The following is a 13,301-nucleotide window of genomic DNA, read 5'->3' on the forward strand; positions in this document are numbered from 1 at the left end:
GTTGTTTGTGTGTGTTTCAAATTTGATCTCAAGTGTGTTCAGTACATGGCTTCAGTCTACTTTCTTGCATCACTGTCCCTGTCTGTATCTAAATAAAATATATCCCTGTGATGCTAAGGGGATGACATCATTCAAATAATACAGCCCTAGTTCAGTCGAATACTACTGTATGCCTACATTGTCATTTTAGTCATTTAGCAAACGCTCTTATCCAGAGTGACTTACAGGAGCAATTAGGGTTAAGTGCTTTGGTCAAGGGCACATCGACAGATTTCTCACCTAGTCTGCTCTGGGATTCAAACCAGCAAGCTTTCGATTACTGGCCCAATTCACTTAACCGCTAGGATACCTGCCTACCATTGTATTCTACTGACAATTCTACTGTGATTTGGGCTGTCTGATTGGGCTGTCTGATTTTTACCAGTCAGCTCTAGCCCTCATCTATCCAAGTATGATTCTTTGGATTCCCCCATCAATTACATATGAGATTTAAAAAATAATAAATAAAATATTCAAAACTCTCCATTAGATGTTTTCTGGGCCTGGCTGCTTTTGTCTTGTTTTTGTCAATTATAACATTTAAACCTTTTCTCACCACTGTAATAATGCATTAAGGTGGTTACCTCCATGTACTAATATTAATATTATATGGCGAGGGCCAGCCTGGGAGGAAGCAGGATATAGCAGGATGATTTATAGTAGGAGGAACATCCTGGCAGATGCCCACAGCAACATTTATGCATTCCTAAAACACACAGCAGTATGTTTGACATTAACAAGCATGGCCAGCAGGGCTCAGTCAATACTCAAATAAATGTAAATGCAATGCCAATGCCAACAGTCAGGTTTTGTGCCTATGTGCCTGTGCCTTGTAGCATATACTGTAAGATGGACTGATGATTGTATTATTTACAACAATAAACTTACATCTCTGAAAATCAGTATCCATGTGGGATATCAAGTAGGCCTATTGTCAACAGTGTCAACATTACTAAGAATGAATATTTCAGAGAGCTTATTTTATTTTTGGGTGATGCCTGCGAGTCTGCCATGGACAGATGACCCAAACCTCTTGAGGTAGCAGCACACTGATCGCTGTGGGGTAGCCTTCCCAAGTTGTGAAGGCTAATAGTGTTTGCCTATTCATGGCAAAATGCATTTGGCTAATTATGTGCTTGATATTATATATTTTTTGCTAATGTTTTAAAGAAAACGTGGTCTACCCATGTTTTGCATTTAGGGCCAGTCTGAGCGCAGGTCACACCTATTTAATAAAAGTCTAGCTCAGGAAATGACGTGAGTCCACGCCCAAACTCTATAGTTGGAGATTCCTCGATATTCACAAACCACCAGTCGTGCATTTCACAGTGTGCCAGCGGTTTCTACAGCGCATACAATCGCCGAAGCCTGCGAGAACGACGCAAATCCAACTGGTTCTATCGTAGGGCGATGGATGACGTAAAGTTCCTACGTAAATTGCGCAGTGGTGATTCGGTGTTTGATCCGCAGCTGCGGAATAGGGAATGGGAATAGAAACGACGTATCTTTTCAGGGATAAAAATTGAGCTGTAGAGGGCTGGGTTTACAACAACCAATTTCTCGGGACCCGCTACTCTAGTTGTCCGGTTGGTTGGCATAGATGATACACACAATATAAAAACCATTGTGTAGTGATTTATTTGCTCAACTTCACTGTCTGTCAGTGAGAAACATTGTATGGATGAACCTCCCGGCACGCATACATGGCGTGAAGAGACATCGGGCAGCGGATATCCTACATATCGACGACGTGTTGCAATTTATCGAACAATCAAGACCTTGAATACCAAGGCAGAGTAAATGGAGCTCGTGTCTGCACGGTTCTGACTGTAGGCTACGGTATGATCCAGCTGCGATCCTTATCTGATTGGCTGGGCCGGATTCCTGTGGAACCTGTCACTTGAAGTACCGTGGCTGGATTCATAGGGAGGTACGTGTGTGTTCTGCCAGCCACGGTTCAGCGCAATATTGTCGCTGCGGTATTTTACAGGGTTTATCCCCGGCAGAGCCCTGGTCCAGGTCCGCGTGGAGGTGAGCTCGAGGTGGACAAGCAGAGGATGGGAGAGCGAACAGAACAGATGCAGTGGGTCTTGGCAAGGCATCGTCACAATACAGGTGAGAAAGAAGCTCAACGGCCGATCAATGGAATGTGGAGGGGTGTCATACAATGACAGCATGGATTTCTGATCTATTTAGACAATAGCCTTTTTTTATATCAACTGGGTTAGCAATCTTACAAATGCCACATTCTTTTCTCACAGGACTTTTTTTTCTTGGCGTTGCCTACCTTGGTGATAAGGCAGTGATATCAGAGATGAGGCAAATCCGGACATTAGGTTATATGGCCCAACAATTATTGACAGGTCCATTGTTGATTTAATGAAGGCTCAACCCACAGCAAACCTTGAAGATTAGGCTAGATGTATTCAAACCTTTTCTCTACCATGTTTTTACTCCTTTATTGTTGCATCATTGTGGAATCGTTCTGAAGAATGTCCAATGTTTTTGCATTCCTCTCAATAACCCTTCAGGACAGGGCAGGCTATGATGCTCATGTGCAGGCATGCAGCAGGTGGAGAGAGGCTGGATAAAGAACATGTAGCTCAATGTGTGAAGACAGAGCATTTTATCAGCCTCATAGCTGGGCCTACAGAGATAAATACATGTAAATAGAATGCCCAGTCACAATCACTTTATCTCCATGAGTGCCATTCTAGCTTCCCTGTGTGCACTGCATGTTTTCATAAAGGCTCAAACAAGGACAAGTGGATCATGTAAGCTATGTGTGCTTGTATCACAGGTGTATGTCTGTGTATCAAGCATGATCTGTTTGCAGTAGTGTGAAAGTGATCTAAGTGATGTTCTGAAAGATGTTACTACTTGTAGGGAGTTTTTAAGAATGTTGTGTAAAACTAGAAGACAAAATCCAATGAACAGAGAGATGTAGTGTGAATGGATTACGGTCACGTTCAAAGTGTCTTCAGTGGATTTGAGACCCAGTTTGCCCCGTAAAGCAGGTTTAAATCCCTGTAGTAATCTCGCATTCAGACTCAGTTTACCCAGGGGCGTATTCATTACGTTGATTCTTTTGCAAAACGCTTCTTAAACGGGGCGGGACCTACCAGAATTTGTCCAATAGAAACTCTTGTTTTTCACTAAACAAAAATATAAACGCAACAATTTCAAAGAATTTACTGTGTTACAGTTCATATACTGTAAGGATATCAGTCGATTTGAAATAAATTAATTAGGCCCTAATCTATGGATTTCACATGACTGGGAATACAGATGGTAGAGAAATTAACATTACATTCTCTGGCATCAGCTCTGGTGGACATTATTGCAGTCAGCATGCCAATTGCACGCTCCTTGAGACATCTGTGGTGTTGTGTGACAAAACTGCACATTTTAGAGTGCCCTTTTATTGTCCCCAGCACAAGGTGCACCTGTGTAATGATCATGCTGTTTAATCAACGTCTTGATATGCCACACCTGTCAGGTGGATGGATTAGCTTGGAAAATTAGAAATGCTCACTAACAGGGATGTAAACAAATTTGTGCCCAAAAGTTGAGAGAAATAAGCGTTTGTGCGTATGTAAAATGTCTGGGATCTTTTCTTTTAGCTCATAAAACATGGTACCAACACTTTACATGTTGCGTTTACATTTTTGTTCAGTACAGTTGCAAAAACGTTCCATTTGGACTAATAATTACACCTCAGTACTGTGGCTCTGCTGCTCCTCAAGTTTTCCTCCAACCTCTTTCCCATCGTTTATGGAACAAATTTGATTCAAATACCTGAGATGAGACTGGAGTGTATGTGGTGTGTGAGATGTACGTTCATGTTGCACACGCACATATCTCTGTTTCCAGTAGAGGTGCTATTGGACTTTTGCTTTGGTCATTTCACAGCAACCACTCCCTAGCCAATAATTACCGTCACAACAAACAACTATCACATTCTGGACTTCATGACATCAATTTAGACGGATTTCTCCAACATAAAATAAACTACTTCTATCATGTTTTCAGATTGAATCTAATATGGGAAAGATCACACTGGTGGTATGGCCATATTTTCAATGAAACTGCTTTTCTCAGACAGAAATCTGGTGTCTCTGTCTGACAAACACAACCATTTTAAAAGCCTAATAATCCATTAGATTTACAGTAGGGGGCTAAGAGGTTCCTAGCCACAGTACAACTCAATAATGTCTGCTTTGTTTACACCTGCTTCCACTTACTCCCTTCCTGCTGACTCCCCAACCCCCACAGAGTACCTCTCCTCTCCTCTCCTGACGGTTGTGTCTTTCACAAAGTGCGTCTGAAATGGCACCATATTCTCTATAGAGCCCTACGGCCCTGGTCAAAAGTAGTGCACTATAAAGGGAATAGGGTACCATTTATTTAAGGAAGCCTCAATGTGCCAAACCACATATAATGTGTGTCATTGACGGTTTTTGTATTCAAAGAGTGAGGTTTTATCTGGAGTACTGTGATGGTCATGGCATTTTTGGACTACAAAATGACTGTAAATGATTGACTAGCTAAGTAATTTACAGCTACAGTTTATTAGGAGTTTATAAAGTCATATATGGTCATACATTAGGACCAGAATTATTGGCACCCTTGATAAAGATGCGCAAAAAAGACTATCAAATAAATAATACAAATACTGAGCTATATTGTATGCAAAAAAAATGGACAATTATTTTATTTTATACAAATGCAATTCTCAGAGAAATAAATGTAGTTTAACAAGTAATTCAAAAAAAATTCTCAAAAAGATGGGGGTCAAAATGATTGCCACCCCTGTTTTTAAATACCTAACCTTGCGAGGATAACAGCACTGAGCCTTTTTGTTAAAATGTTTTATGAGATTGGAGAAGACATTGGGAGGGATCAGTCTTTTTTGCTCATCTCAATCAAGGGTGCCAATAATTCTGGACCTGACTGTATGTCACATACTGTATTTGTTCTAGTGTGTGATGTTGAGAGGACACAGGTGTGCAATGTGTGGGGGGCATAGGGGTCAAACTCCCAGTGCGTTAGGTATTTTGCGTGCACAGCCGTGTGGTGTGAGGACTGAGGAGGATATTAGGGGTGCAGCGTGAAGGGTCTTCAGGGTGTATTTGTTAGGTGTTAGACATGAATAGGTGAGTGATTTGGACGTTATCGAGAGAGTTCACAGGGTGATGTTCACCCAGGCTGGCAGAGCAGTACGGTTGCAGCAGGGCCCTGTCTCTCGGCTCCCAGCCCTGTACCCGTCTGCTCCAGCCTCCATGTGCAGCTCTCTCTCTGTCTGCCTGGGTCAGTGTCACACTATACACAGAGCTTCTCTCTTTTTCTCTCTCATGAGTTCCTACATCCTCGTCACACGCTCTCCTCCTCCTCCTCCTCCTCTGTTACTCCTAGTAGCCTACTCCTCCATCTTCCTCCTTCATCTGTCTTTTATTACGCCATCCTCTTCCATGCACCATCCAGCCTACCTTTAACATGAAATCTCTAGCCTGTCTCTTCGTCTCATCTTCCTGCTTTGTCCATCCATCTTTCTCCCTGCCCCCCCCCTCTTCTCACTCTACCCACACGCTCATTCACTATTCATATTTTAGAAGACGTTTGTAACTGCGAAAGCAGTGGCACGCGTCTGCACCATTTCAACAGTGAAGAAACCTACATTTTCTCTCCTTTCCTCTCCCCATTCTTTATCTAGCTAATCCAGATTCTGGTTTTGGCTTCATGCCGCTCTTTCCCTTTTTTAGACTGAAAGCCATGTGCCACTCACTCCCACTCTCCCTCTGCCTCTTTCTCTGTCTTTCACTCACACTCCCCGCCCACTCAATCCCTTTCACCTCTCCACACTCCACACTGTGAGTTTGTGTGATAGTATATGCATTCGGATGTATGTGTGTAAATATTACGTTCTGATTGTGTAGCCCACTTGTTAGTATGTACTCATTATGCATTATGTGTACTGAAGTCTGGACAGAGAAAATAGAGCCTTCCTGTGTCGCATAGAACAGTGTGTTTTCTCCCTGTTTTATGAGAAGGAATTTGATTACTGTATTTAAGGATTTATTAGAGGAATTGGATCAAATGTATTATTACAGTTGTTCAATGTCAGTGTTTCCTCTACATAGCTTGAAAGTGTAACAATAAAAGTCAGCACAAAATGTTCCTTGATTTCAATTATTCTGGCTAACCATGACCCCTCAGCGCTATACTGTATGAGACTTGAGACAGAGGGAATGGAACCAGCTAGTTCACGTGGCCACAAACAGCTATGCACACAATGTTTTAGCACAATGTTTGTGTATGTTTGTGTACCTGGGGCGGCAGGTAGCTTAGTGGTTAAGAGCACGGTTTCTAATCCCGAGCCAATAGGTGAAAAATCCAGCCTTAGCAGCACTTAACCCTAATTGCTCCTGTAAGTCGCTCTGGATAAGAGCGTCTGCTAAATGACTAAAATGTAAATGTAAATGTATGTACAGTGGGGTCTGGAATTATTTAATCCCTTGATAAAGATGAGCAAAAAAGACTTTATGAAATAAATAATACAAATACTGAGCTATATTCTATGCTAAATGTTTTATTAAAAAAAAAAATATATATATATATATTTTATACTATTACAATTTGCTCAGAGAATGAGATTTTGTTTAACAAGTAATACAAAAATATCTAAAAAAGACGGGGGTAAAAAATTATTGGATCCCCGTTCAATACTCTAACACCCTCCCATTGCGAGGATAACGACACTAAGCCTTTTTCTAAAATGTTTTATGAAATTGTAGAACACATTAGGCGAGATCTTAGACCATTCCTCCATCCAGAATATTTCCAGATCCTTGATATCCTTCGTCTGCTCTTATGGACGGCCCTCTTCAATTCCATGGGGTTGAAGTCCAGAGACTGAAATGGCCATTGCAAAATTTTGATTTTTGTGGTTAATTAACCATTTCTTTGTGGATTTTGATGTGTGCTTGAGGTTATTGTCTTGCTGGAAGATCCACTTGCGGCCAAACAAAGGCAACCAGCTTTTTGGCTAAAATGTCCTGGTACTTGGTAAAGTTCATGATGCCGTTGACCTTTTAACAAGGGCCCCAGGATCAGTGGAAGCAAAATAGCCCCATAACATCAAAGATCCACCAGCATATTTTACAGTATGAGGTATTTTCTGCATATGCATTGTTCTTTCGATGGCCAAACCCACCGCTGGTATGTGTGGCCAAATACCTATATTTCCGTGTCATATGACCATAAGGTAATTCCATGGTAACGGAATTGCACTGAGGCTCAGATGTCACTTAAAATGTATGCCAAACAAAAACGATTGATTTTAAAGTTTAACAAACCATACAACTAATTAAAGAAATGTACACTGAACATTTTACAAAAACACATTTACTGAAAGAACTGTGCAGATGCAAAGATGGTAACATAATTTCGGTAAAATCTCCCTCAGTTTGTGACCACGTTTTCCAAAATATGTCTGCTCTGAATTAAAATTAAAAGATGTCTGCAGAAAGAATGGGGTGTCAGCTATTACATGATACCTTGAGTTTGAAAAAATCTCAGCAAAGTAGAGTTCAATAAAGTACCAGAAAGTAAAGTAGAGTACAGTACATTATAGTGTACTCTACTTTAGTGTTCTCTACTGTGTACTGTACTGAACTCTATTCCACTGTAGTGTAATATACTGAACTAATCTCTACTTTTCTTTACTGTACTGTTAGCACTGTACTGTACTCTACTTTCCAAACTTGTGAAACATACTGTAGACGTCTATAATTGGTTCAGATTTGGTCCGGACCAAATCTGAACCAATCATGGACGTCTATGTTTGGGCCAAATGAAGGTCGGTCCATACGTCTGTGACGTTGAAATAAAGGCTGATCGGGACTGGACCAAAAAACGATGTCTGAGGACGGTGGACTGACCAAATTTAAACTACTTTTCAACATCCATGGACGTCCGGTGTTGGTCGGTGCTCAGTGGGTGAGGATGCTGGTTACAGTAAATAGAAAGAGAGGGAGCTCATGGGTAGATGTCAGTAAGAGCGGGGAGAGGTGATATTAATTGGAGAGAGAGAGAGAAAGAAAGAGTGAGCGAGGGAAGGGACAGGGGGATACCTAGTCAGTTGCACAACTGACTGCATTCAACCGAAATGTGTCTTCCACATTTAAAGGTGCAATATGCAGAAATCTCTCCGCCATTTCGAACCAGCGACCTTTCAGTTACTGGCCCAACGCTCTTAACCGCTAGTCTACCTGCCGGGAGGGGTTATCCAGACTTTTCACACTCTTGCTTTGACCACCAGACGACAGAAATAGAAAGAAAACAGTTATCAGCTGAACAGTATGCCAGTGGAAGGGAGGACAGTAGCAGATGACCCAACTGTGGTTTGTGACTACTATGATATCCCACTGTAGGCAATTTAATTGCAGAAATTCCATTACCGATTTTTATTTATTTAAATTTTTGTTGATTTTTGTTGTTGTTGAAATTCTGTTACCGATTTGGTAACATAATTTTAAAAAATGTATAACCAAATCATAAACAAAATGTATATCAGTAAAAAATTCATAGTTCTACCTTTTTACTTGTTACTTCTCTGCTTTCATTATCCTCCCTTATGAGGAAGAGGAATTAGAAAATATCTTAAACTTACAGAAGGCAGAAACAATCGTCCTAAACTATACTGAACAAAAATATAAACACAACATGCAACAATTTCAAAGATTTTACTGAGTTACAGTTCATATAAGGAAATCAGTCAATTTTAAATAAATAAATTAGGCCCTCATCTATGGATTTCACATGACTGGGAATACAGATATGCACCTGTTGGTCACAGATACACTACCGTTCAAAGGTTTGGGGTCACTTAGAAATGTCCTTGTTATCGAAAGAAAAGCAATTTTTTTTGTCCATTTTAAAGTAACATCAAATTGATCAGAAATACAGTGTAGACATTTTTAATGTTGTAAATGGCTATTGTAGCTGGAAGCGGCTGATTTTTAATGGAATATCTACATAGGCGTACAGAGGCCCATTATCAGCAACCGTCAGTCCTGTGTTCCAATGGCACGTTGTGTTTGCTAATCCAAGTTTATCATTTTAAAAGGCTAATTGATCATTATAAAACCCTTTTGCAATTATGTTAGCACAGCTGAAAACTCTTGTGCTGATTAAAGAAGCAATAAAACTGGCCTTCTTGAGACTAGTTGAGTATCTGGAGCATCAGCAATTGTGGGTTCGATTACAGAATCAAAATGGCCAAAAACAAAGAACTTTCTTCTGAAACTCGTCAGTCTATTCTTGTTCTGAGAAATGAAGGCTATTCCATGCGAGAAAGTGCCAAGAAACTGAAGATCTTGTACAAAGCTGTGTACTACTCCCTTCACAGAACAGCGCAAACTGGCTCTAACCAGAATAGAAAGAGGAGTGGGAGGCCCCGGTGCACAACTGAGCAAGAGGACAAATACATTAGTGTCTAGTTTGAGAAACAGACGCCTCACAGGTCCTCAACTGGCAGCTTCATTAAATAGTACCCGCAAAACACCAGTCTCAACGTCAACAGTGAAGCGGCGACTCCGGGATTTATCATTTTAAAAGGCTAATTGATCATTAGATAAACCTTCTAGGCAGAGTTGCAAAGAAAAAGTCCAGTGTCTGTGTTCTTTTGACCATCTTAATCTTTAATTTTTATTGGCCAGTCTAAGATATGGATTTTTCTTTGCAACTCTGCCTAGAAGGTTTTTCTAATGATCAATTAGCCTTTTAAAATGATAAACTTGGATTAGCAAACACAATGTGCCATTGGAACACAGGACTGATGGTTTCTGATAATGGGCCTCTGTACGCCTATGTAGATATTCCATTAGAAATCAGCCGTTTCCAGCTACAATAGCCATTTACAACATTAACAATGTCTACACTGTATTTCTGATCAATTTGATGTTATTTTAATGGACTTTTTTATTTATTTTTTAAAACAAGGACATTTCTAAGTGACCCCAAACTTTTGACCGGTAGTGTACCTTTAAAAAAATAAGTAGGAGCGTGTGACCACCATTTGCCTCATGCAGCGCGGACACATCTCCTTCGCATAGAGTTGATCAGGCTGTTGATTGTGGCCTGTGGAATGTTGTCCCACTCCTCTTCAATGGCTGTGCAAAGTTGCTGGATATTGGCGGGAATTGGAACACGTTGTTGCACACGTCGATCCAGAGTGTCCCAAACATGCTCAATGGGTGACATGTCTGCTGAGTATGCAGGCCATGGAAGAACTGGGACATTTTCAGCTTCCAGGAATTGTGTACAGATCCTTGCGACATGGGGACGTGCATTATCATGCTGAAACATGAGGTGATGGCGGCAGATGAATGGCACAACAATGGGCCTCAGGATCTCGTCACAGTATCTCAGTGCATTCAAATTGCCATCGATAAAATGCAGTTGTGTTCGTTGTCAGTAGCTTATGCTTGCCCATACCATAACCCCACCGCAACCATGGGGCACAATGTTGACATCAGCAAACCGCTCACCCACATGACACCATATACGCTCTCTGCCATGTGCCCGATACAGTTGAAACCGGGATTCATCCGTGAAGCGCACACTTCTCCAGCGCGCCAGTGGCCATCAAAGGTGAGCATTTGCCCACAGAAGTGGGTTACGACGCCGAACTGCAGTCAGGTCAGGACGACGAGCATGCAGATGAGCTTCCCTGAGACGTTTCTGACAGTGTGTGCAGAAATTCTTCGGTTGTGCAAACCCACAGTTTCATCAGCTGTCCAGGTGGCTGGTCTCAGACGATTCCGCAGGTGAAGAAGCCGGATGTGAAGGTCCTGGGCTGGCATGGTTACACGTGGTCTGCGGTTGTGAGGCCGGTTGGACGTACTACCAAATTCTCTCAAACGACGTTGGAGGCAGCTTATGGTAGAGAAATGAACATTTTAAATTCTCTGGCACCTGCTCTGTTGGTCATTCCTGCAGTCAGCATGCCAAATGCACGCTCCATCAACTTGAGACATATGTGGCATTGTGTTGTATGACAAATCTGCACATTTTAGAGTGGCCTTTTATTGTTCCCAGCACAAGTTGCACCTGTGTAATGATCATGCTGTTGAATCAGCTTCTTGATATGCCACACCTGTCAGGTGGATGGATTATCTTGGCAAAGGAGAAATGCTCACTAACAGGGATGTACACATTTGTGCACAACATTTCGGAGAAATACGCTTTTTTTGTCCGCATGGAACAATTCTGGGATCTTTTATTTCAGCTCATGAAACATGGGACCAGCACTTTACATGTTGCTTTCATATGTTTGTTCAGTGTAAATGTGTGTTGATATCAGTTGGCAGGTGTCTTTATCTCAACATTATTGTGTTTTGGTGTATTTTTAATACCTTTTTAAGACTTTTTCTGGTAGATGTTTTCTAAGACTCCTTTTTCATATGTTTGACGAAATCAAAGCCTTTGCTTATTCAACATTTTTCTGATTTAAATGTTGTTTAAAAAAATTGTATATATGCCTTAATTGCTCAAAGATATAGACTTGTAGCTTTCATGTGACACCCAATTTGACATGCTCCTATGAACTTCACATGTTGGTGCTCATGGGTCATTTTACATGGAAATTACCCATAGCACCGGTTCCAATCCAAGTGCCAATGCCGTTTAGCAAACTCCATGGGCCCTGGTTAAGGTCAATGGCATCAAGAACTCTACCAAGTACCAGGACATTTAAGCCAACCACCTGGTTGCCTCTGCCAGGAGGCTGAAACTTGGCCGCAAGTGAATCTTCCAGCAAGACAATGACCCCAAGCACACACAAAAATCCACAAAGAAATGGTTAATTGACCACAAAGTCAACATTTCGCTATGGCCATTTCAGTCTCCGGACTTGAACCTCATTGAAAACCTGTGGTTTGAATTGAAGAGGGCAGTCCGTAAGCGTAGATGAAGGATATAAAGGATCTGGAAGGATTCTGTATGGAGGAATGGTCTAAGATCCCCACCCCAATGTGTTCTTCAATCTTTATAAAACATTTTAGAAAAAGGCTCAGCGTTGTTATCCTGGTGGAGGGTGCTGGAGTTTTGAAAACCGGGGGATCCAATAATTTTGAGCCCTTTTTTTTTAGATATTTTTTTTGTATTACTTGTTCAACAAAATCTCTTTCTCTGAGAAATTGTATTAGTATAAAATAATATAATTGTTCAATTTTTTGGGGCACACTATAGCTCAGTATTATTTATTTCATACAGTATATTTGTTTCTCATCTTTAACAAGGGATCCAATAATTCCAGAACCCACTGTATACACAGTCACCTCCAAAGACATTGCGATGAGGGGACAGCTGGCTTTCAGAGGAAGTGTCAAAGAATGTCAACCAGCCAGACCGACAGAGAGGCTGAAGCATGGGATTGGGGATAATTGGACTGCATTTAATCAACTAATCTACTGATCACACATCAAATGACTAAAGATGTACCAGTATACCTCACTCTATCCTACCCACTCAAATTCATCAGGCCTCAAATGGCTGTGAAATTAAATGTGGGTCGAAGTTAGTGGAGTGGGTGGGTTTGGGTCATGGGTAATAACCTCAAATACTTTACTATGATGAGATTTTCTATCAGGTAAAATGCCACCTAGGGTGATAGGCAATATGTTTACAAAATACCTTATTATTCAATTTGATAAGAAGTTGACCCGTTGTTACCAAGCTTTTTGTAAAGGAATTTTCTCTATAATGTTTGATTTAATAGTAGGCATAGCCTATACCAGGGTTCTTCAATTCCGGTCCTGGAGGGCCGAAACACCTCTGTTTTTCATCCTCTCCTTCTAATCAGGGGCTAATTCAGACCTGGGACACCAGGTGAGTGCAATTAACTACCAGGTCGAAATAAAAAACAGAAGTGTTTCGGCCCTCCAGGACCGGAATTGAAGAACCCTGGCCTATACAGTTGAAGTCGGAAGTTTACATACACTTAGGTTGGAGTCATTAAAACTCGTTTTTCAACCACTCCACACATTTCTTGTTAACAAACTATAGTTTTGTGCATGACACAAGTAATTTTTCCAACAATTGTTTACAGACCGATTATTTCACAATTCCAGTGGATCAGAAGTTTACATACACTAAGTTGACTGTGCCTTTTTAAACAGCTTGGGAAATTCCACAAAATGATGTCATGGCTTTAGAAGCTTCTGATAGGCTAATTGACATCATTTGAGTCAATTGGAGGT

The 13,301-nt window shown here is 41.0% G+C and overlaps 1 protein-coding gene across 4 annotated transcripts in view; it reads left to right on the forward strand.

The window, feature by feature from the left end:
• Positions 1-1,378: 1,378 nt before the first annotated feature.
• dagla (diacylglycerol lipase, alpha) overlaps positions 1,379-13,301 on the forward strand; it is a 40,013-nt gene continuing 28,090 nt past the window's right edge. For 3 of the 4 annotated variants that reach the window (XM_045215283.1, XM_045215285.1, XM_045215286.1), the window contains exon 1: positions 1,379-2,154. The gene's annotated coding sequence lies outside the window, so the exon portion shown is untranslated. The remainder of the gene's footprint in view (positions 2,155-13,301) is intronic. The other variant, XM_045215284.1, reaches the window with a different exon arrangement.

The sequence above is a fragment of the Coregonus clupeaformis genome, unplaced genomic scaffold (genome assembly GCF_020615455.1).
Source record: "Coregonus clupeaformis isolate EN_2021a unplaced genomic scaffold, ASM2061545v1 scaf0417, whole genome shotgun sequence".
Lineage (NCBI taxonomy): Eukaryota > Metazoa > Chordata > Actinopteri > Salmoniformes > Salmonidae > Coregonus > Coregonus clupeaformis.